We start from the raw sequence: 22926 nt of genomic DNA on the forward strand, positions 1-22926 counted from the left end.
AGATAAATGGACACGAATGCATACTGCAGTGCAAGTAAATTCATCGATTTGTTTGATTAAACATCAGGTTGTTTTGAAGGATTGGAATGGTTTTAAGGTGAAGTCATAACATTATGACAGAGTGATTAAAAGATTTACTGTCATCAAGACAAAATGGAGAGAAATATTTCAAGCTGAGGAGCATGATCTAAGTTGAGTAAACAGGGTGATGGTAGGAGACATCTCCAGTCAAGTACAATTAGTGTTTATGGATTATTAATTCAAACAAACAATTTGTTGTGTGTTGATTTTAAGAATGATGTGCAATCATTCTTAATCCCATTTCTTGCTTCACACAGTGTAATGGCGATGGAAGAGTGAGTACTTGTCCAGGAAGTTAGTTCAGCGCAGTACATAGCCTGGCAAACGGTTATAACCCATAATTCTAGCCCCAGGTTTTGTTGGTTGTGTGATTTCTCTCTATTCTTATGGCTCAGGTTTGGGAAAACGTGCCAGGCAGCAGCCATAGCAGAGCAGACAATGCTCTGCCTCTTCATTGCACCTGCGCATACACAGGAACCCCATTGCTTTGCAATTCAGATTGTTCGAGTAGGCTTTTTCCGACAGAAATGACAGGTTTGCTGGCTTTGCTTTGTGATCTTTAGTTTGTAATAGGGCCTCCATGTCCTATTCTCTTCACTGGGAAAAGATTCAATGTCTTATTGTGTTGCATGGAATAGGAAACTCCCCGCTCAGCCCTGTGGCCACTCCTAAAAGGCTGAGAGAAAGTGAGATCCAAGAGGTGCAGGAGTCTCTGATGCTGGAAGTGAGGGAGGGAGGTGCAAATGCTTGGTAAGGCACATCAGCATCTTTGCCAAGCTGAGATCAGGGCTTCCTCCTCCTGCACCAAGAGTTTCTGCCTGTTTCTATGGTGATGCCGAGACACTGATGGATCTACTGTGGTTACATAACACGTTCCAAAAAAATCAGCTTATCTACCAGGATCTCTGAACAGTGTCAGTATTCTTGGGTATAGTCTGAAAATCATGACAGCTAGTGGATTTCATCTCCTTAAATGTGTTTTAAAACACAGAGAGGAAGGCAATCTGCTGAGGTGGGCTTTCTCTAGGTGTAGGTGTCATCACATGACTGCCTTCTCCCTATACCATTGTTAGAGGGCCCTTCCCTTCCCTTCCCTTCCCTTCCCTTCCCTTCCCTTCCCTTCCCTTCCCTTCCCTTCCCTTCCCTTCCCTTCCCTTCCCTTCCCTTCCCTTCCCTTCCCTTCCCTTCCCTTCCCTTCCCTTCCCTTCCCTTCCCTTCCCTTCCCTTCCCTTCCCTTCCCTTCCCTTCCCTTCCCTTCCCTTCCTGTAGTTTGATTACAGTTTGCACTGTATTTGGGGCAGGTACTTTTTTTAAACCATGCTCTCCCTCTACCTCTCTCCCTGCACATACACACCATCTGCCATTCCTGGGCTTAGCTGGCTTCAAGAAAATGTCAGCTTTCATTTTAAGCATAAGGACCAATCTGCATCAGGTGGATGCTGCTCAGAATTAAATGCTGGGCAGGGGAAGTGAGAAGATACGTCCCTGATTAGCGCTGTTGAAGGGGACACTTTACAAAGTCTCCCTGTCTCCTGTTGGTATCTCCCAGATCTCCTTGTCCTAGCAGTGACAGAGGAAGAGCTCAGTAAATACAGACTGTCAGTAGTTGTTTTCATGATCAGAACTGTCAGTAGCATGCTCAGCTTGATTGTATCTTTGAGGCCTTTTGCTTCCAGAATGCTCGCTGTACATCCAGCACATAGCACATAGACCCTGGGAGGTCTGGCTACACTTGTGAAACACAGGGCTTGTCTGAATGGGCAAACAGCATGGCATTTTGCTGGTTTTAGCTTCCTAACACAGCTTTACCTCAGCAGACCTGTTAACAGGTGGTCAGCGAGGGAAGCAGCCCCCATCCAGCTGGCTGCTTCCTAAATTCGGTGAGCAGCTCTATGAAAGGAGAACGAAGCAGAATCTGAGTAGAACTGCAGATGGACAGGTAAAACTGGCATATGTTTTCTTAAAGTATGAAGTTCTCCCCAGTGTCTCTGTGAATGTGCAGCTGAGCGTACTGGGTTAGATGGCCCATAGCCTCACTAAATACGGTTATTCTCGCATTCTCACTTCTTTAGCAGATGGTGTGTTCAGCATAACAACTGTATTTCTGCCCCTTCTTCCTTGCTTATATACTTAAGCATAGCTTTGGTGTGCTTCTACACAAACTCAGGATGGTTGTTTCCAGTAGCACAGTGATGCTGCCATGATGTGTTGTCTTAATTTAAATTTCTAAATTACCTTTTGTACCTTTAATTGAATCATCTGTTCCATGGCTGCCTAAGAGTAAATAAGCTGTGACTCAGACAGAAAAGGGCAATAAACACAGTGTTTTGTATTCCACATCACCTGCTCAGACTCTATATCAGTCTCTGGGCAGCCTCCATAGGGAGTGGAAGGGTAAGTTCCAAGGAGGAATTCATCCCATGTTACAGCTGGAACCTCTGTGACATGTAGGCTGAGTGCCTGTTCCATTCAGCTTTGAGCAACTCTGAGTATTTCTGGTTGAATTTTTACTTTTCTAATGGTTAAAGTAAAGCAAAGCAGATCCTATTATGAAGAGTAGTGAAATCCATACCTCAGAACAGGCAGTTGGACCATTGTGTGCTTCTTTCTGGAGAGGAGCTGACCCACTATAGGGGAGCTGTTAAACTGCTTGTTTCCTCCATACCACGTATGTGCTATTATCTCGTACACAGGAAAACAACAGTTGCCTAAACCTCCTTGTGTTCCACGCTGAGCTCGCCTGCCTTACTAAAATGAGCACCATCAGCAGAGGGAGATGCTAATTTTCCATGGAAACCAGTGGCAAAGGAAGTAGGTTTCAAAATGCTCTCTCCACGTACGCTAACAGCATTTTAGTGCCTAGTGTGTTTATTTAGAGATGGGAAATCAGGCACAGCGTGCTCAGGTGACACACTCGGTGTTATGAGAGCAGAAAGTTCAACCTGTGCCTGTTGCCTTGAGACACAGCTGCTTCTTGCTCTTTCTGTGGGTTAGACTGAACATTTTAAACATTTGGGGGTTGTTTTTTCTTCCTTGCAGTATACGCTTCAGCGTGCGTTGTGGTTTTTCATGTGAGTGATATTCATACACCCGTGAATAATAAAATTGCTCCTTGTTTCACGAGTAACTAGATCCTGGATGGAAGCGGGGGATGGAATGGGATTTAGGGAAATGAGGAAATTGTCGGTTAATGGTTTTTATTATGCAGCAGAAAATGAATCTTTGTCAAAACTGCGGTCCTGTCTAGACTGAAAAGTATTTCATGTGTACTCATGAATGTGTTTTGCCCATAATGGTCAAACCTCCTGATCCACGAGGAGAAAAAGCACGTTGCCTGTGCAGGGTACGTGCAGTAGCTGGGCAGATCCCTTCCTGTGAACGCTGGTGTGTCTGTGTCAAAAGTTTGTGCTTGCCTTCAGGCAGCAGAAAGGTCAACCTTCTAACTCGTGCTCTGAGCTGTAGCCTGTGTAGAGGAGTCTTTAGCTTTACGTGGAGGCCACGTTTTGGAGTAGCTCTCCCCAAATCCTGCTGATTTCAGTGCTGCAGCCACTCGTCTAAATGCTTTCAGCCTTTCTGCTGATGGTACTCATTTGTTCTTCCTACAAATGGATGTTCAACTTTCAGTTGCCCCAGTTAATTATTTATGCAATTGAGATTTTACATCTGGCATGATTTAGAGGCTGTGGATGCACCCTCCCTGGAAGCATTCAAGGCCAGGCTGGATGGGGCTGTGAGCAACCTGGTCTAGTGGGAGGTGTCCCTGCCTATAGCAGGGGGTTGGAATGAGATGATCTTAAAGGTCCCTTCCAACTCAAACCATTCTGTGATTCTGTGATTTAACAAAGTGCAGAACATCAATGAGAAGAAAGAGCGTGGTGTTTCATTTGCTGTATTTTTGTCACTACATTGGACGATGAAAGCAATGGTGCTGTATCTTCAATAGGGGGAACAGCGTTCACAGCTTGTTAAATTCTGTAAAGAAGCTTGAGAGTTTAATCACTTACAAAAGCTGGTTGTTGTTGTTGTTTTCTTTAAAGCAGCTAAAATATTTCCTGCATCAGAAAACACTGAAACTATTCATTTTCGTCATGTAACAATAGTTCAGAATGAGGGAGTTGCAGATCCATGCTTTGATATTATCTCAGTGATGGTGAACTTTCACAGCTAAGGTAAACTTTGTCACTCACTCGATGCCGGATAGCTGTCCTTCATTTTTGTGCAGGAATTGCCTATTCGTGCTGTAACAGAGCACAGTAACCAATGGAGGAAGATGCAGCATTTGACCAAATGTTATAGGATTCTTTTCTTTCTCATGAACTGGGAAATGAATACTAATTAAATACATAAAAGCTTAATTTCAGCAGTGCAGATTGCATAATTGCAAAGACAAATTTAGTTGTAATTAGTTCCTTTAAAATAAGCACAGAGGGTATGCCAGGGCCATTAATTCAGAGGTACTCTGTAACAGTAGCAGTGACTGAAGAGAAAACTCCCTGATTTAGTGAATTGAGAAATCTCAGCTGACCACAGAATCACTGAGGTTGGAAAATACCTCCAAGATTACCAAGTGCAACCATCCATCTGCTACCAATATTTCCCCACTAAATTACGTCCCCTGTTGCAACCTCTAAACATTTCTTCAACACCTTTTTTGACCTCAGCCACCTCCCTGGGCAGCCCATTCCAGCACCTGACCATTCTTACAGAGAAGAAATTTTTCTTAACATCCAACCTGAACCAGATCCTGAAGTGGCACTTCCCTTATCTTTAGGGTAATAATAATTCTAATCATCTATTAAAAAGGTCTTGTTTTCATTACACTATGGCATTTTGAGACTGCTGATGAAAAATCTGGAAGAGTCTGAATATCTGAGCTGCTTCCACCCTTCTGTAGGTTCCTCAGGTGTCTGAGTTGCAGCAGGATTAGTATTCTGGCCACTGCCTTTCCTTAAATCACATTGGTTTCTGTATTTGATCAGTCACTTAAAACAGATTGTTTTTTCTCTTTTACTCTTTTGGAGAAGAAATGTTTCCTAATGCCCAACCTGAACCTCCCCTGGCACAACTTGAGGCCATCACCTCTCATCCTGTCGCTGTTACCTGGGAGCAGAGGCCGACCCCCACCTCACCACAGCCTCCTTTCAGGATCTGTAGGGAACAGTGAGGTCTCCCCTGTGCCTGTTTTCCAGACTGACCCATCCCAGCTCCCTTAGCTGCTCCCCATAAGACATGTTCCAGACTCTTCACAGCATTGTTGCCCTTAAATGCTTCTCTCCACCTATATCCTTATCCCTGCGTAAGCTCTGTGTTGTGCACATCCCCACCCTGCAGCTCTCTCCTGCCCCTCCAGCTGGCTGATAGCCCCATGCCCTGGAACACGTATGTCCTCAGTTCTCAGAAAGGTCAGCAACAGTGGTGGGGCACACAGCCCATGGGATGTGTTGCATCTCAAAATGAGATGCTTTTCTGGGAGCACCTGTTTCCTCTGGATTCGTCCTTTCAGGCCAAGCTTCTGTATGGATGAGAATCACGAACGTCAGTTTTTTCTTCTACCTGGCTACTTATCTGCTTAAAATTTGTACAAACCTTCATTGCTTTGAGTCTCAGCCTTTCTTTCAAGTGGTTTGAAATCTGATCATAGATTTTAAAATCATCAGGTAGGAATTGCCAGCACAGGCACCATACGCCCTGATCACACAAGCTTTGCTTCCAGGCTGAGCTAAAAATGACTGCTGAAGGGTAATGAGGTATAATTACAAATCTGAGCTCAGTCTGCATTGTTTCACTGTCAGTGTGGTTACTGATAATGCATGTCTGTTTGTCTTGAATGAGGTTACTACTACCAGGAGACCTTCTGTAGCTACCCACGGCTAAACTGTATATTCACTGAGAATTGCAAAGGAAGTGTTTCTTTATTGTTTGTTATAATCTACCATCAAGGTAATTTGGCTTTTTTCTGCAGGTCATTAGCATAATAAATTGCCTAATATGCATCTTTTATTGTGAACTAATTTATCCTTTGAGGGCAAAAAAGGCAATCACCGATGTCAAATCCTAAATTAAAACAATCTTGGGAACATATTTGCCAAGATAATGCTGATGAAATTGAGAATCTGAACTCCAACTAAAACAAAAATCATTACCTTTGCCGCAACATCTACAATAAATAAGCGTGCTGCTTATAAACTGCCTTGTTATGCTTTTAGTCAGGTAATGAACCTTTTGTTTGCCAGGTTCAGTGCTGTGTTCTCTTTGCACTTGTTGATTTTTTTTCACCTCAGGTCTTTGCCTCGTCAGTCTGAGCACTTCAGGTGGTGAATGAGCTGAGCAGCGATGCCGTGGCTTTGCACACAGCCTCTGCTCTGCTGGGCAGTCCCATCATCCGTTGTTAAATATACTCCTGCCTATTAAAAGTAAGCAGCAGTGGTAAGGCTGAACCAATATTTGATTGCCCTTACAATTGGCAGTGCATCGCTTTAATTAACAAGAAACCTTTCCTCCTCTCCTAATCTTACCTTCCACCTTCAAAAGCTCAGCTGAGCAGCACTATCTAATGGAATACATAATAACTCAATCACAAGGAGAGAGCTATCTCTTTGGCTGCTTTGCAGCACCTGTCGCTACGTTTGCTCAGTATTTGAAAATGCAGGAATATGTTGCAAATGGTGGAGATGTCCCACGGAAGAAATCATTGTGTACTAAGCTATTAGAACTTGTAAATAGACGTTACTTTGAAAAGTGCTCCGTGTCCTGCCCTGTGCCTCAAAGAGGGAAATTTGTGTGAGTGAAGGCTGTTTTAGCTCTTCAGCTGAACGCTGCTTCCTTGGGAATTGCCTGTAATTCCCCACCTAAGGACACTCCTCAGCAAGAGGAAACAAAACATTTTGTTTAACAGAGAAAACTGGAAGCTGTTGCACAGGATGTTGCTTTTCACTTAAATCCTAAGCAAGATTTCCTGTCACATAATCATGATCATCTCACCACTACATTATGCCTCCAAGTGGCACAGAGCCCCCAGGTACATCAGGTTCAAATTGATCCCACCGTGTCAAGCATAAAAAGGTACGTGCTTCCTGCTGTTTCCTTCTGAAAGCGTATCAAAGCACAAGTCAGATGCTCAGGACAAGTAGCTCCCTCTCATCCTGCTGGACCTGATATTGTAAAAAGAAACTATACACAGTCAGCTGCACACAATCAGCTGCCTCGGGTGCTTTGAGCAGTGTATGCATTCCTCTCCATACGTCTGGGGGATACAGAATAAGAAACCAGCTATTTTTCTAGTCTTTCAGATGAAGAAAAAAAAATGCTGTGATTAACAGCTTAGCAAAAAATATTTAAGCATATTACCATGTACTTAAGTGACTTCTTCAACTTTTCATTTTCAAGAAAAAAAGAACACTGTTTGCTTCTATTTAGAATACTGTGTGAATACTTTGTCTGGCTCTGGGTTCCCCAGTTGAAAAAAGACAGGGATCTCCTGGAAGGAGTCCAGCAGAGGGCCACAAAGATGACTGAGGGCCTGGAGCATCTTCTGTATGAGGAAAGGCTGACCAACCTGGGTCTGTTCAGCCGGGGGAAGAGAAGACTGAGGGGGGATCTGACGAATGTTTATAAATATCTAAAGGGAGGTGGGAGGTAAATGGGTGAGGCCGGGCTCTTCTCGGTGGTGTGCAGTGATAAGACAAGGAGTAATGGCCTAAAACTTGAACACAGGATGTTCTGTACTAACATACATAAGAACTTCTTTATGGTAATAGTGATGGAGCACTGGAACAGGCTGCCCAGAGAGGTGGTGGAGTCTCTTTCTATGGCTGTATTCAAGACCCATTTGGATGCCTACCTGTGCAACCTCTATTGCAGGGTACCTGCTTTGGCAGGGGGTTGGGCTCAGTGATTTCTTGAGGTCCCTTCCAACCCCTGTGATTCTGTGATTCAAAGTCCATGAGTCACTCAGCTGTTACACTTCTTGTATACAAAATGGGAAGGTGGGGAAAACAAAAAAGCAAAACTGTGCATTTCACTTGCAACTGCTTAATAACATGATCACCTTCACACAAAGGGAAAAAAAAGCAGTGTGGAAATTATCCTAAAAAAGCTTCATTAATAGAATAGAGCATCCTGTGATGCCTTAATGAAGGTATTCTGATGAGTTTCTGTGATGCACACTTGCAGCGCTGCTTTTCACTTAGCCTTTTCTTGCATGTGATTTTCCAGCACATCTGTTCTTCCAGCTTGTCTGCCTTTGGTCTCCTGTGGGTCCTGCTGGCTGATTGTTCCAGCTGGGTGGGCTTTAGTTTTGCCTTAGTATTTCTGTCAATGAAGCTGAACGCTTTCAGGACAGGTAGTTTGTTTAACAAGACTGTTTAACAGTGATGTCTTGCTTAAGCTTACCTCAGCAGCGCTTACATTGGTCCTCATTCATCCAGCATAAATCCTGCAGGCAGTCACTTCAAAGCTTATCTTTTGTTGTGTTTTTCTTCTCCGAGTTTCAGGTTTTTCCCTGAGTGGCTGTTTTTTTATTTTTATTTTTTTAATGCAGAATCTGTCACTATATGTTATTTATAACTTGTTCATTCTTTATTTATATATATATATACACATAGGGTGTGTGTATGTGTATGCTGTATGTGGCTACATAGGCACATCTAACACACAGAGAGCAGTTGGCCATTAACTTGTCTTTCTCAGGATGTGGCAGTTCTGCAGCAGTGGCTGAAATCTTCCTTATAGCTATCTTTAAAACACTGCTCTTTGTAACGAGAGGGTTATTTTAGCTGGTGTGTGGAGAAAGGTGAGATGCTGTTGTAGTTTGTCTCAAGGAAGCAATGCGCTCCTTCTATGGACAGTGTCAGAGGTGGCTGTGGTACTGCTGACCTGTACAAAATATCTGGCATCATGACCACTGCATAATTAATGAAGTGAGACCAAACTTGTATTTGATGGCCAATGTTGTATTCCATTTCTCACGCCCAGTGCTGCAGGCTGTGGCTGTTGGCAAGACGCTGCCTCATTTTGGCTGGAGTGCCCAGGGTTATTGGGCTGTCAGGCGCAGGACCCAGTCGTGATGTGAGTGGTGGGTGCCTCCAGGGGGCTGTCTCCTCTTCAAGGCCTGGGAATGCTGCCCCTGGAGCAAGTTTCAGCCTTCGCCAGAGGTGAGACATCTGAGGAAGCATCACTGGTCAGCAGGTACCAGCTCTGAACCCCTGGGCCTGGTTGGCACAGGCACCACCCCTTCACTGCTGAAGATGAGATGCTTAGGTGTGACACTGTGAATATGAGAACCATTCATGAAACAGACGGTGTTGCTCACAGTGTAGCTCTAGGTGCCAAATGGGGCACAGGACACTAATGGCTACTCTCTATCCTCATTTCAGCGTGTTTCAGTTTCCAGATGCCAAGTTGAGGTGACAGCACTCTGTAACAACCTGCCTATAGAGCAAGTTGCAGTGTTTTTCAGCCCAAGGAAGGATGCACGGTGTGCTTTCTTTTGGTCAAATTCTGATTTTTCACAGTGCTCAAGCAAGCCTCAAGTAAAGCAGCCTTCTTATTGCAGGCCCCTCCCCTTGTCAGAGCAGCTTCTACCTCATCCTGGTACACAACCATACACTTGTGTGTCGTCACTGAATACACTCATCCCTTCCTGGAAAACAACTCATGCTTTCTTGACCATAGCTGGTGAAGCTGGGCACCTGACTGCTGCCCAGTGCAACGCAGGCTGCCTTCTTATGCATCACATTGTGACATCTCACGGGTGCACTGTGCAAACAGATGTCATTAATATTTGAGATGGTCTCAGATGCTATGCGGCGAGTGCCCAAGAAAACCCTTTGAAAAAATGAATAATTCTGTCTTCAGAGCAGTAAGTAAGGCAAAGAGCATCACTGGATCTGTAGGAGGGGGCAAACAAATGGAATCGCTGCTTATTCAGGGAGCATTGCCTGTTCAGAGAGACTGCTGATAGGGGGTCCTGTAGGGTGAAGAGAATGTCACAGAGACTCTCCTGAAGGAGGCAGGGGCACACTGCCATCACGCAGACATCCTGAATCCTGGCACTTCCCAACTCTTTCAGGTCTTGCATTTGCAGCCTTAATGCTTTTTCATTACCATTTGTTAGTATGCCGTATGTATTTGTTTCCCTTTGTGTTGCTCTCTTCCATAAAGCAGTTTTGGTGGAGCCTTTTGAGAGTCCTCATGGAGCCAAGCTTATTGTCAGTGTATGTACACAGTGAATAGTCACTTTGGTTTGGACTGAAGATGTTCTGGCTATCTTCAAACCATGCCAGGTAGATGTTGCTGTACAGGTGAAGAAGGGTTTCCTGCTGCATACCCGGTGTTATAACTGGGGCTGTTCTGCCACTTGTGCTGTATTTCAGGGCTTTGTAACTGTCATCATTTTATGTCTAATTGCTGAACTCTCTGTAAAATGAATCTCTGCAACGTAATTAGGGGATAAGTGCAACCCTTGGAGCAAAATACTGGTGCAGTGCACTAAGCAGCTGTAGCACAGGCACAGGAAGGCTCCTGCCAGCGCAGGGCAGCTGCAGAGCAAGGAGCTTTTCTTCTTGCAGCATGCCTCTGGTGGCTTCTCTTGCTCCAAGCTGAAGTGCTAACAAGCTGATGAGTGAAACACACTGCACTTCCAGCGCTCCTGGCCCCCAGAGGTATGTTGATGGTGTACGTATCCTGCAGATGTAGCATTGCACTGTGCCAAGTGTGTTCTGAAGATGGAGCTGTTCCGCAGAGTTGCTTGTGTGGAAAGCAGAAGCACTTTGTGCTCTCCTCCATTGTAGCAGTCTGCAGCAGTGGTTCAGCACAAGCACAAGTGCAGTTTTTATCTTTCTCAGGACCTTTCTGTATCCTTGCCCTGTCTATGCATCTTACATTTTGAATCCTATCTGTAGTTGTGCTTTACTTTCCGTTTTAACAAATCCCTCCTGATCTTCTTTGTCAAATGCCATCTGTACCTTCCTCGGAACATCTCAGGCTGAAGATGTGCTGACCCATGAGACTGCCCCAGGCTAATCATATTCCACATAGGGGACTTTGGATTTGCATTAGAAGGCAGCACTGGTGTATCTGTTTCAGTTGCTGAGCCGTGAAGAAGAGGTTGAAATGTCTCTTCTCGAGAAGAAGTTTCTGAAAAACCCACTTGTGAAGTTGAGCTCAACTGAACAAATGCACTGGTGAAGGAGAGGTAGGTGAGTGAAACGCCAGGTGTGGTGCAGAGTCTTTGGGAGAACTGAGCATTTTGAGCTGACTTGGGCTTAGAGAAGTCTCTAGTGCTATATTATAATTCAGGAACCATGTGACATTTAGTACATTAAAGTAAATTTGAAGATTGATTGTCCTTCACAGTAAATAGCAGCATAAGTTTTGCCTCAGTAGCTATTTGGCTTACACGTATTGATGTTCACCAAACTGAGAAATAGGTACTTGTATTTTAGAAATACTCTCAAAATGTTAATAACAAGCATGAAGCTATACTTGTACAGGATTTAAGAAGTGTAATGGTCTTTCCCTAGCCTGAGATCCAGGAGAACATTACTGTTCACCTTCTGAGTTGTGGTTTGTATCTTTCCCGTGGTTTATCTGCAAGAGTAGTCATGTATTTTTCCTTTGTTGTGATCAGACTAATTAAAGCCGTGTTTCTGTCTCTAATATTGCTAATCTCTTTGGAGATGGAAAAGAGACTGAATATTATCACTTGATTATTTTTGGCCATTAGTGTGGCAGGATTTCACTGTACTACAGAGAATCCACCTCCTCTTCTTAGCATTATATTTATTAACTTGGGAGGGAATGCCAGAGCAGTGTAGTTGCATACCCTGTAAATCTGGCACAATCGACACACAGCAATGTTATACTGATGCAGCCTAATCTTGAGAATAAGTAATACTGTCATTTGGTTCATCTCTAGAATTACTTAAACGCAACATTCATCGCTATCTGCAGTTGTTCAGACTTGTGTTAGTACAAGGTTGATGTCATTTGAGTAATGTCTGTGAAACTTCAGTACCAGATTCACAAACCAATAAAATAAACTGTATATGTAAAGACATCAAGATATTGTATTACCTTATGCACATAAGACAAAATTTCTATGGCTTGCATTGCCATTTTTTACCTTCGCCAAGTGAAAATAGAACATTCTCCTATCAGGCCTTATTTGTGAACTCCTATTTTCACATGGTGAGCTTTACTGACGTACCACTGAGGTTTAATAGGGACCAATGCATGAGGCTAACGGTGAACAGGGGAGTACAGCTGTGGAACAGAAGGGCTGTTGTTGCAGCCCACAGGAGTTGCTCCAATAGTGAATGACTGTACCAAGTGTGTGTCTCTGTCTCTATTTGAATGCTGTAGAGAATGTGGGCATGAATACTGTTGATGCTTCCAATTAGCTACGTTGAAAGTTTTTTGTACTCTGTAAGTAAGGCTTGGAAAGGGGTCATAGGGAAGCGCATTGCTGGGGAAGGCTCCTCAGAAGGTGTGTGCAGGAGCATGTGTTTTCACCAGCGTGATTAAAGAACTCATTTAAAGTTCACAGGAGAAGCAGCAGCCTTTAGAGTTTCAGAACATCAAAGATAAAGAGAAGAAAAGAGGATTAGGAAATAAAGCTGAAAGAGTGTAATAAACAGATTAAAGAAGCATAAATTTTAGTGAACAAGAACTTCCAAGGAAATAAACAGAAACAGTAAGATTATTTTAAGTGATCTATCTGAAAACAACAAGTGGCCAGCAGAGAAATGTGTGTATGTGTGGCAGGAAGTGAGGGGGAGAATGGAGGGAGAGAAATGAGAAATGATAATCAGCTTCTCTGTAACTCTTGTTGCCTTTAATCTTTAACACCCAGCTTTTCAATAATGTATGAGTAGCCACTGGATGCTTTTAAAATATACCATATTATCTGCCTATTAGAAGAAGGATAAAACTGTCATATAAATTCACAAAAATAAAGCAATAGAAAAAAAAAAAGCAGATACTACCTTACACAACCTCCCAGCTCATTCCCCCCTTGGACAGCACTGCCAAATGTAGTGCCGTACACAACAGTGAATTCTCATCATGTTTCCTAGTTTGGCAGATGAATGTTAATGAAGGACATGGTTCTGTACTAGAAAGGTGTAGTTCTCCTGAGTTAGGAATCTATCTTTCAGGGATAGAATTAATAGGAATACATCTTTGTTTATTCTAATACAAGATCAATGCAGGGCTTCTGTATACGTCAGAGTGCTCAGAATTGACAGTCTTGAACGGTTGAGCATCATTTAATGATTTCTTTCTAGCCCCAGAGGAAGAGAGAGTGTCACAAAATCATAGCGACTGCTCACTTCTTCAGGAAACTCACTAAGCCCTGCACTAAACTTAATTGAACTCGAGGGCTGAGAAGAAGCTCTCAGCATGAAACAAATACTAGTGAGATGCAAATTTGGCTCCACAGCTCAAGCTTTCTTTTATTCTACTTTCTGAGTACAGCAACTCAAACAGCACATGCACAGAGCTTGGTGGCCCTGTATCTACCATCTAACACAATTTCCTGCATATTCACACACTTCTACTTTCAATACGCACCGTTTCTTATGACTCATAGTATCTTTTTCAAGACAGTGAGCAAAAATAAGGTAGTAATAGAAAAAAGTGGTGCTGATAGGTATCTGTGAGAAAGGCTATGAACAGTCACACACTTGCTCTGCACAGTAGAGGTAGCCCAAATAGAGTTTTTCTTAGGGTGGTTTGAACAAGGAACCTCAGGTTTGGTGTGCGTGCTGTTGGATCTGATCATTCATCATCAGTGACTATAGTGACTTAAAGCACAAGACATGAAATTGTGTAAAGTTCCTCCTGTTGCTGTGTCCTTCATTGTGGAGAGGTCAGAGAGGTCTGTGAAATAGTCACCGGCAGTTTTGGTGGAGTTGGTGGCAGAATGGTTGCAGGAAGATAATACAAAAACTTGTTCCACACCTGTAAGAGAGCAGCAGCTGGTCATCACCAAAGCACCTCTCTTTCTTTTTCTTCAGTTCTGTTCATTGCATCAGAGAGTGACTTCAGTGTGACAAATTCCCTGAACTTTTGTTGTCAATAGAATTGTATTTCCTTGTAGGAACTACCATCGTAACAATGAGGATATCCCATCTTTTCTTCTTTTTGTATGCCATTCTGTCTAGATATTTCACATGAACAACCCACTTAGCCTTGCTCTCTTGCCATCTTGATATCAAGTATTGCCTTGCCTGAAGCATCATTGAGCCCATGTTGAATGCTGTTGAAGCCACAGCTGGAATTAGGTCTTGGAGATTTTTTTTAGTAGCTCTTACAGAATATTTGGGAAAGTGGTAGAGTGAAATTTTACAAGTTTAAGAAGAGCTCCTTCAGTCCATGTTACATCTTCGTCTTTATGAAATAGCTGTTAGAGTTGATATGTTGACACCTGCTGAACTGAGGGCTCTGGTGATTAGACATCTCAGCTATCGTGCATACAGAGGAGGTTCATTCCTTTGAGCAAATTACAGGAAAGCCAGATCTCAATGATCATCAATTACACTAGCCTCTTCGAAAGTGTAATTATATGACATTTCTGACTCATTATCAGATAGTGTAGAGCAGATCACAGATAAAAAAGATCAAAGAGAGAAAGTGCTTAATACAAGTGGTGGTTGTACAAGACCTCAGGCTATTGTTTGAGGCTGTCATGCAGCTATTTTTACCCCTTAAGATTAGGACTGCCTCTTATCTGCATCCCCATGTGTATTCATTGACTACTTGAATGGTGACCTGATTAACACACTCTTAACCAACTTGACTTCAGTTTTCCTTGTCAGAATGTTCTGCATCCTTCTTCTAGAAGGGTCAAAATGTAGCTTTTGGTACATTTGATACTTCTGTTTTTTTTACTCACTCCATCTAACACAATCAGCTGGTTCCACCTCTAAACCAATTAAACTGTAGCCAATATAGCCCTAAACTAGTTAAACAAGGCACACTGGCGTTTCCTCTGGAAAGCCAGCAGTCTGTATCACTCATCCAGTTATCTAACCTATGAAGTATCTCTTTGTTGTGGCCTTTTTCTCGTGGCTTGTACTTGTTAGATATCTAGTATTATTTCTATCCAGATTTATGTTTCTGAATTTAGTGACTGTCAGTTGTCTATGGAGACTTTACCTGATTAGTCGAGTAGATTACAGCCTGAAGAGAGGCAAAACTAATGCAAGAAAATGGCGGTTCTATTCTAAGGGATTCAGTGGACTGTTTGAAATCAGTAGTTGTCCCGAGTCCTGGAAGACTGGTAGCAGAGCAGAAGACAGTATATTTGGTGATAAATGTAATTCAGGTTACGGGAGTCTAAAACTGTCCATGGAAAAAAGCTGTCTAGCTCATGTGAGGCCTGAAGCAGTCCAGCAGAGGTGCTTGAAACAGGATTCAGCTCTTATGGAGGAATGTTATTTGCTCTGAAGAGGTGCAGCACTGAGTTTGTTTGCATGACAGCAGTAAGACTCCTGGGTTGGGTGCTTATGATGGGAAAGTTAAACTGCGTACAGAGGCATTACTAATATGTCTAGGCAGAGTTTCTCTCCTATAGTCCCTTGCTGCCTTAGTTACTAACAGAGGACTGGTAGAGAGGTAAGAGATTTTAGGACCACAGCAGTGAATCTTCTTTTTTTTTTTTTTTTTTTCACTGAGATTACAGTGTTGTTACATAATTATTCTCTGTCATTTCAACACAGCGCAGTCCAAGAGAAGGTTTTAGAATGCTCCTACGTGGGCAAACAGGCAGAAAATGCAGAGGAAGCAACCCATAGAAGATTTGTTTTCAGTTTAGGCAGTGTCTGTAAAGTCATTGCATAATTACGTGGATTACTTTGCGAGGTTAGTTTTATTTTTCTTACAGGAAGATAAATTGCCTGTTCATGCTACAAAGAGCCCCATCATAACTCATATTAGCTTAGAAAGGCTCGCAGAATGTTCTTAGTCCTGTTCCTTTCCCATCTTGGAGCCCAACCTTGAGTCCCATCACTCTCCTAAAACCAGCAGCTTCACTTCACCCATTTCTCTTACTCTTGACTTATTTTCCGTGACAATGCATTCTGCAAAACCTTAGCAAACCTCCTTCAGGAAGAAAGCAACCAAGGGATCTACCATGTTCTGGGCACGACTTATTTCCCATGTTCGCAGGTCTCTGGACTGTTCTGCATCAAGAACTGTAATAAGATGCAATGTTGTGTGCAAACACCCAATCTGGGACTGCTCTCTCTATCTGTGTGGTGCTACGTATTATAGTAAATAGATGTGGCTCAATGTATTTCACAGGCAATCAGAAAGGAGAGAGCTACAATATTCCTGTGGAGTTTCAAACCAATTTGCCTTCCATTAGTTCTCCTGTCTTTTTTTTTTTTTTTTCTTCTTTTGTTAGTACTAATATTTAATTCAAACCAACTAGATAACTTCTGTTTTATATTCCTTTTCTCAGCACTTTCTAAATACCCAGCTGTTTAGCAATAAAGTATTTACTCTTTGGGGGAGACTTTGGAACAGTGTCAAAAATTGATTACTAGATTTCTTTCTTAACACGCCTTAGAAAATTGAAGACAACAGCCTTCATTTGTCCAGTTTATCTCTCCTCCACATTCAAAATAGCATCACTGACTTTTTCATTCAAATATGAGGAGCCAGGATGACAAAAAACAACATACGTGTTCAGATATTTGAGTAAATAACCAAGACAGAACTGAATTGCTCAGTGATCAGACAGCATAAAATCCGTATTTACAAAGTGCCATTTCTAGGACGGGAAGATGTTTACCATTTTCCCCGTTGTGGGCTTTTAATGTTTTGCCATATTCACTCACAACACAGCAAGCTCCTGTTTGTTACTGGGGGAAGCCTAATGGCAAACGAGCTGTTTAATATGAGATTCTTTCCTGATCATGCCCTGTTGAAGCCAACTAAGTAGGAACAGGGACAAAAAGGGCTCAATAGGATAGAGAAGAAAATTTGCTTTCATTAAGAACGTGTCTGTGGTAATACAGAATTCTAAACCCTGGCAAAGAGTGTCTCTCCCTCTCTTGTACAGTTAAAAATTGTTCTCCTCATCTGTGGTGCTTCAGTTAAATTATGCATGTGTTAACAGTAATTTGTTTTCACATTTGTTTACTCCAAACAAGCTCACCATGTAATATATTCAGTGGCATTAGTTTTTGTATTGCACCTTGGATTCTTGCTGGGCTATCATGTGTGAGAGATTTTATGGCTTATAAAGAGAAGAGGATCCCTACCACAGCCAGACATTTTGTACCTCCTTCACTGGCCATAACTTTGCATAAGTTAATAGCACCGCTTTTCTTCAGCCTTTGCACGATTGTGGCAGCTCTGCCTCTAGAGCAGACCTCCAGCTCAGACCAATGTCCTACCAAGGAAGGTAGCTTCAGTACATGGGAATGACAAGTGGTTTGTAAGGCAGGGTGCTGCCCAGCAAGTAGCTCTGCTCTGCACTGCTACCTCTGCCTTGCACAACACGAAGGAGGGAGACTCACAGATGGACTCTGGTGAACTTCTCCCCTTTTCTACTTGATTTCTGCTGATGAGCCAGATACCTGGTTTCCAGCATGACTTTTATCTGCCTTGTTTACTCAAGCATCTCTCATGCAAGACAGTGTTGTTTTAGCCACCATGTTCTCAGGATTGAAGTGGCAGACTTTGTCAGCATGGAGATTTCATGCGTCCATTGGCTGTCCTGGGATTCCTCATTTTCAAGTCATGCTATCAGCCAACTCTGAAGAGGCTAATGTTCCCTTAGTCTTGTGCAGTAGCTGTAACATCTCACTGCTGTTGGAGTAAAAGGTTCCAAACCCTCAAATCCAGGACTAGACCTCCTTAGTTTTGTTTTCGTGAAACTGTATAGGTTGCTCCAAAAGTAATACCTCCTGTTTATTTCCATGGAGACTACAACAGGTACAAAGTGCACAATAATGCTACATGGTAGAACAAATTCTCAGATACAAAACACTATTTTTCAGTGTAGTCACCACCATTAGCTATGTATTTTCACCAGCAATAAACAAGAGCCTGCATGTCTAGGAGGCATTACTTTCAGAGCAGCCCTCAGTAGATATTTAGACATTTCACTACTGTATAATGATGCCAGGAAAAGTTCTTTTCAGTTCCTCTACATGATGACTGCTGCTTTTATTCACTAATTTTATCCATGTACAATTGACTTCATCTGAGAGAAAGTCTTGTGTATGTATATCTAGTCTGTGATAGCTCAGATTGTGTTCTTCAGATTATTTTCAGTGAAGAAAAAAGGTAGAAGAACGTTGAAGACAAACGTTGCTGTTTCTGATAGAGTACTTTTGGGGGAAAAAAAAAAGCTTAAAGTAAAGTTTATGTTATCATTTGGAATAGCTGAGAGCAGTTTTGCTTCTTACCACATTTGGAGCTTGCTTCATGAAATTTTTTCCCATGTCAATGGTTAAAAGAGTATCATTTTATTTTAATGGTTATACAATATATATATATTTTTATGTTACACAGTCATTGCTGCTACTTACCATGGGGTTGTGGTGTACAGTAAGGATGAGGATCTCCATTAACCTAGCAGCCAGTTGAAATGAGGAGGCTCTGGTGGCAGCGAGTTTAGATTGCACAGGAGGGTGCAACTAGGTGTCTTATTCTACCCACTGCAAACTCACAATAGGTTCTGGAATGCATCGCCTCCTCCTTTCACAGAGGAGTTTGTTACAGCTCTGGTCTCTGAGAAGATCAGAGGGAAGGAACAAGGTCTCAAAAGGGGAGAGGAGACAGGAAATGGGAGTAAGTACTGAGCTACTTAAAATAAACTGTGGCTGTGTAGGGCGTAAGTTGAGTGGGTTCAGAAGACAAGCTGCAGCACAGCTGGGAGCAGGGAACAGCTTTTGTATCAACATTGTTCTGTTGAACAGTCCTACTGCCCCAGCCTTTGTAACCTGCACCGAGCAAATAGCTCTACATCGGTATTGCCAAGGGCTTTAGCAAAGCAGTTCATCTGAAAGGTAGTGCACCCAGGCAATAGGACCAGCTGCTCAGAGCAGCCACCAAAGGGCCCTTTTTGATCCTCTTTTTCAGCTTCTGTTTTCCAAGAAGAAAGGTAATGCAAAGCACCACGGTGCAAACAAGCTATTTTTTAATAAATATGTTCTCACAGTTTAGAAAAGAAAAAAAAAACACAACAAACAAGAGCAAAAAATGGAAGTAAAAATAGCAAGTCACAGCAGTTTGCAGATCCCTGCACCGGTGTTTGGTGACGCCAGTGCTGGATGCAGCAGATGGAGATTTGCAAACATGTGATAAAAGCTTGGACAAAGTGATTTTCCTGAGCTTGAGAATGCAGTGCTGTGAAACGCTTCTTTCTCCGCAAGCGTAATCTTTCTTCATGAATAATACTTTTGGAGGGCAGGAAGTTGGGATGTAGCAGTGCCTTAGGGGCCAGGCCAGCTTTCCATCCAACAAGCTGATCTTTCTCTTGATGGCGGCTATTGACGAAGCGTGTGCCAGGATCATTGCAAAGACTGCAGCAAAAGCCGTTTTGCTTTTACAGAGAGAGAAGAAGTATATTTGCTCATTGCTTTAGTAATCATAATCATTGCAAAATCTTGAGGACATGGATTCTGAAGCAGGAATTAAAAATCTGAGGTTGTGCTCTGTGGGATACGCTTACGTTGTTAAGAAATTGCTTCTGTCCATCTTTTGCCTGTTTAACATCATTGACATTTCCTGAATTTAGAGATGTCACAGAGGTCTTTGCTGTACCAGCAAATGCCAGGGATGTAACCGCAGACCTCAAAGTGATACCACTTGAGAATGAAGTGAATGATTATGAGTTACTATATAAAAGACAGAAATCTCTTAAAACCATTGCTCTTCTCTGATTCTTAGCTTCTTCTCTGTTTCTGTCCTTACTGGGATGTAAGACAGACATTAAGGTGAGGGTGTCTGAGGGGGCAGGATGAGAAGGTAGTTGACATTTGGCCAAAAAACAAAAACAAAAAATGCAGGTTGTGTAAACAGTTCTGTCTGCAAACTCCTTTGTAAAGCTTTCAGTGTGACTTTGCTATATAGGCCTCCATAGAGCTAACTCAAAAGCCAGGGGGATTTTTGGGTCACTGAGGTTGCCTTTTTGAATGAGGCATGAAAATGCTTCAAAGATCAGACTACTGGTTAGGGGACCTGCAGTGGTAGGTCTCAGAATCACAGAATCATTGAATGGCCTGGGTTGAAAAGGATCACAATGACCATCGAGTTTCAACCCCCCTGCTGCGTGCAGGGTCGCCAAACACCAGACCAGGCTGCCCAGAGCCACATCCAGCCTGGCCTTGAATGCCTCCAGGGATAGGGCATCCACAACCTCCTTGGGCAACCTGTTCCAGTGCATCACCACCCTCTGGGTGAAAAACTTCTTCCTAATATCCAACCTAAACCTCCCATCTCAGTAGATGGAGAGTCCTCTGTCACAGGAAGCAACCAAGTCCTCTAATCTGAGTGCCTACCAATAGAAACAAGAAGCAGAAGGGGTCAGGTTAAACTGAGTTGGAAATACATTTAGGAGTAATTGTAAGTGGCTAATGGCACTAGTGAAAGAGTATCAGTAGCGTTTGTAATATGCATATGATACCAGGCTGATGGTCTCACTCTGCACCAGGTAGTCTCATATCATCTTTATCAGAAAAAAATGTAAGTGGAAAAAGAGAGTTAAAAAAAACAAACAAGGGAAATGAATTAGAGCTGAAAAAAGCTTAGCTTTTCAGTAGTGCCTCAATAGAAGTGATGGAAGCCTTTAGAATATCAGTACTAAGGTTTTTCTCTTATATCCAATGCTGTTCGTATCCCTTTGTCTGGAAAGAGGTATTTTAAGATGCAGCAAAAGTTGACTCTTTTTTATTTTTTTAAATCTTATTTCATGACCCAGCAGGATTCTGACTGCAAGAGGAAAATGAAGTTCCTTGTGCTGGTTAACCAGCCAGCAACCACAGAGGAGATGTCAAGGATGTGCAGACCTGTCTGCTCACTGCTTTCTCTTTCAGAGACCAGTTATGCTGCATATATATGTAGTCTTGATACTACTTGCAAAAACTAGGTTTGGAGCTGGAATATAAGTTGAATAAAATAAATGCCCTCCTTGTTATTGGTAAAAGTGACCATTGCTGCTTATGCAAAGTTGTTATTGCTTTATTTATTTATTTATCTTTTAGAATGTTTCAATCTAATTTATCTTATTATAAAGTAAGCCATGATCCCACATGTTTGCTTTTTTTCCCACAGACGGCAGTGCCAGCTGGGGAAGGTCTTGCATCTGGCTATGTGCTCCTGTCACCAAAGCCACTCCTAAGGCTGCACCAGGGCAGCAGTTTGCAGGGTGATTGAATGAACCACATATAGCACTGGGGAGAAATGGAAATCTTTTTTAAGGTCAGTATTAACATGGGCTGCTGATGGCTAGCATTGCTGCTGGAAGAATATCTGGACCCACTGGGGTGGGGTAGGGATCTTTCCATTACAATGGTATTCACTTTTTCTGATTTCCTCTACTCCTATTTGTGAGATTTTCAATACTGAAATGTTACATGACTCTCTGTAGCAGAGAAGATGCATTTTAATGAAATCTACATATGTAAATAATACATATGTAGATAGGTATGTGACCTGCACACGATCTCTTTTCAGTGACTTTGAAAAGGTCATTCTCTTCTCTGTTGGATGAAATAGAGGATTGGGTGTGATCTGCTCTATTTGAGTGGGACTGCCATGGAGGAGCAGCAGCAGACTGACAGTTAATCATTATAGACTTCCGCTGAATACTGGCCAAGGTGTGGGAGGAAACTTGGATGTACCGTGATTGGATCTGAAAACAAAGAAGGATGTTACTGAGCTGGCTCGATATATCAGGGCAGAACGGGTGAGGCCACAGTCCTAGGGAACTATCAGTGAATTGCACTGCATGTACGTCTATCCGCTTTGGGCTTTTTTCTCCTGTTCTAACCTATTGTTTTTACCTAATGGGTACCAGTGATGAATACTCCGTGAGGTCTGTAGTGGGACACATGTTTAACGTCTCTATCCGTGACCTGGAGGAGGTCAGGGAGTTTGCTCTCATTGCATTTGTGAAGGAAAACAAATTCAGAGTGAGTTGGGATTTCATTTATGTTCTTGGAAGCTCTCATGACCTGACTGGAGAAAGCCCTGAGCAGCATGCCTGAAGCCAGCAGCAAGACTACAGACCTCCTCAGGTCCTTCCCAACCTGAAATATCCTGTGAGCCTCTGTCTCTAGGTGTAGTGCTCCTGCCTTTTTAAAAAGGCTCCTTGGTGCCACTGCAGATTTCTGCTGTTTTGCTGTGTCTTGGTGCTCTTGTAAGGTACACTGAGCTGCAGCAAGGTGATCTGTGGTGCTGAAGTCAGGAGCAACTTGTAAAGGAGCAGTACTGAAACACTTTGCTTGTCTAACATGGAAAGCCAAAGCACAGCATTCAGAAATATACACTCCCCAAGAGGCTGGCTGAAGCTGAAATACCCTTTCTTGGTCCTTGAGTAGTAGGTTTTGCAGTCTCTGCTGAAGCTGGCATGGCTAAAACTGTGATTTTTTGTTTTGTCCAGAGTCATGTTTCTGCAGTCATGAGCCTTTCATAGAGAAGCTTCTGCCTCCAACCCTCACGGGTAGGCAGCTGTGTTTCTGATGCATACCGTGTTCTCAAGTCCTGCAGCATGGTGCAGGAGTGGGAGTAGGTTTAGAGAAAGCTCTTGCAGCCTTGCTCTTGAGGGTTTCACAGGTAGGGTCTGAGAACAGGTGGGATCAGTTCTCAAAACTACCAAAAAGAGTA

At 42.7% G+C, this 22926-nt stretch overlaps 1 protein-coding gene across 1 annotated transcript in view; it reads left to right on the plus strand.

The window, feature by feature from the left end:
• The window catches only part of PCDH15 (protocadherin related 15), a 990968-nt gene that overhangs the window by 209369 nt on the left and 758673 nt on the right, over positions 1–22926 (plus strand). The window contains exon 5 of the mRNA XM_046942815.1: positions 21373–21519. The gene's annotated coding sequence lies outside the window, so the exon portion shown is untranslated. The remainder of the gene's footprint in view (positions 1–21372; positions 21520–22926) is intronic.

Source organism: Gallus gallus, chromosome 6 (genome assembly GCF_016699485.2).
Source record: "Gallus gallus isolate bGalGal1 chromosome 6, bGalGal1.mat.broiler.GRCg7b, whole genome shotgun sequence".
NCBI classification, from domain to species: Eukaryota; Metazoa; Chordata; class Aves; order Galliformes; family Phasianidae; genus Gallus; species Gallus gallus.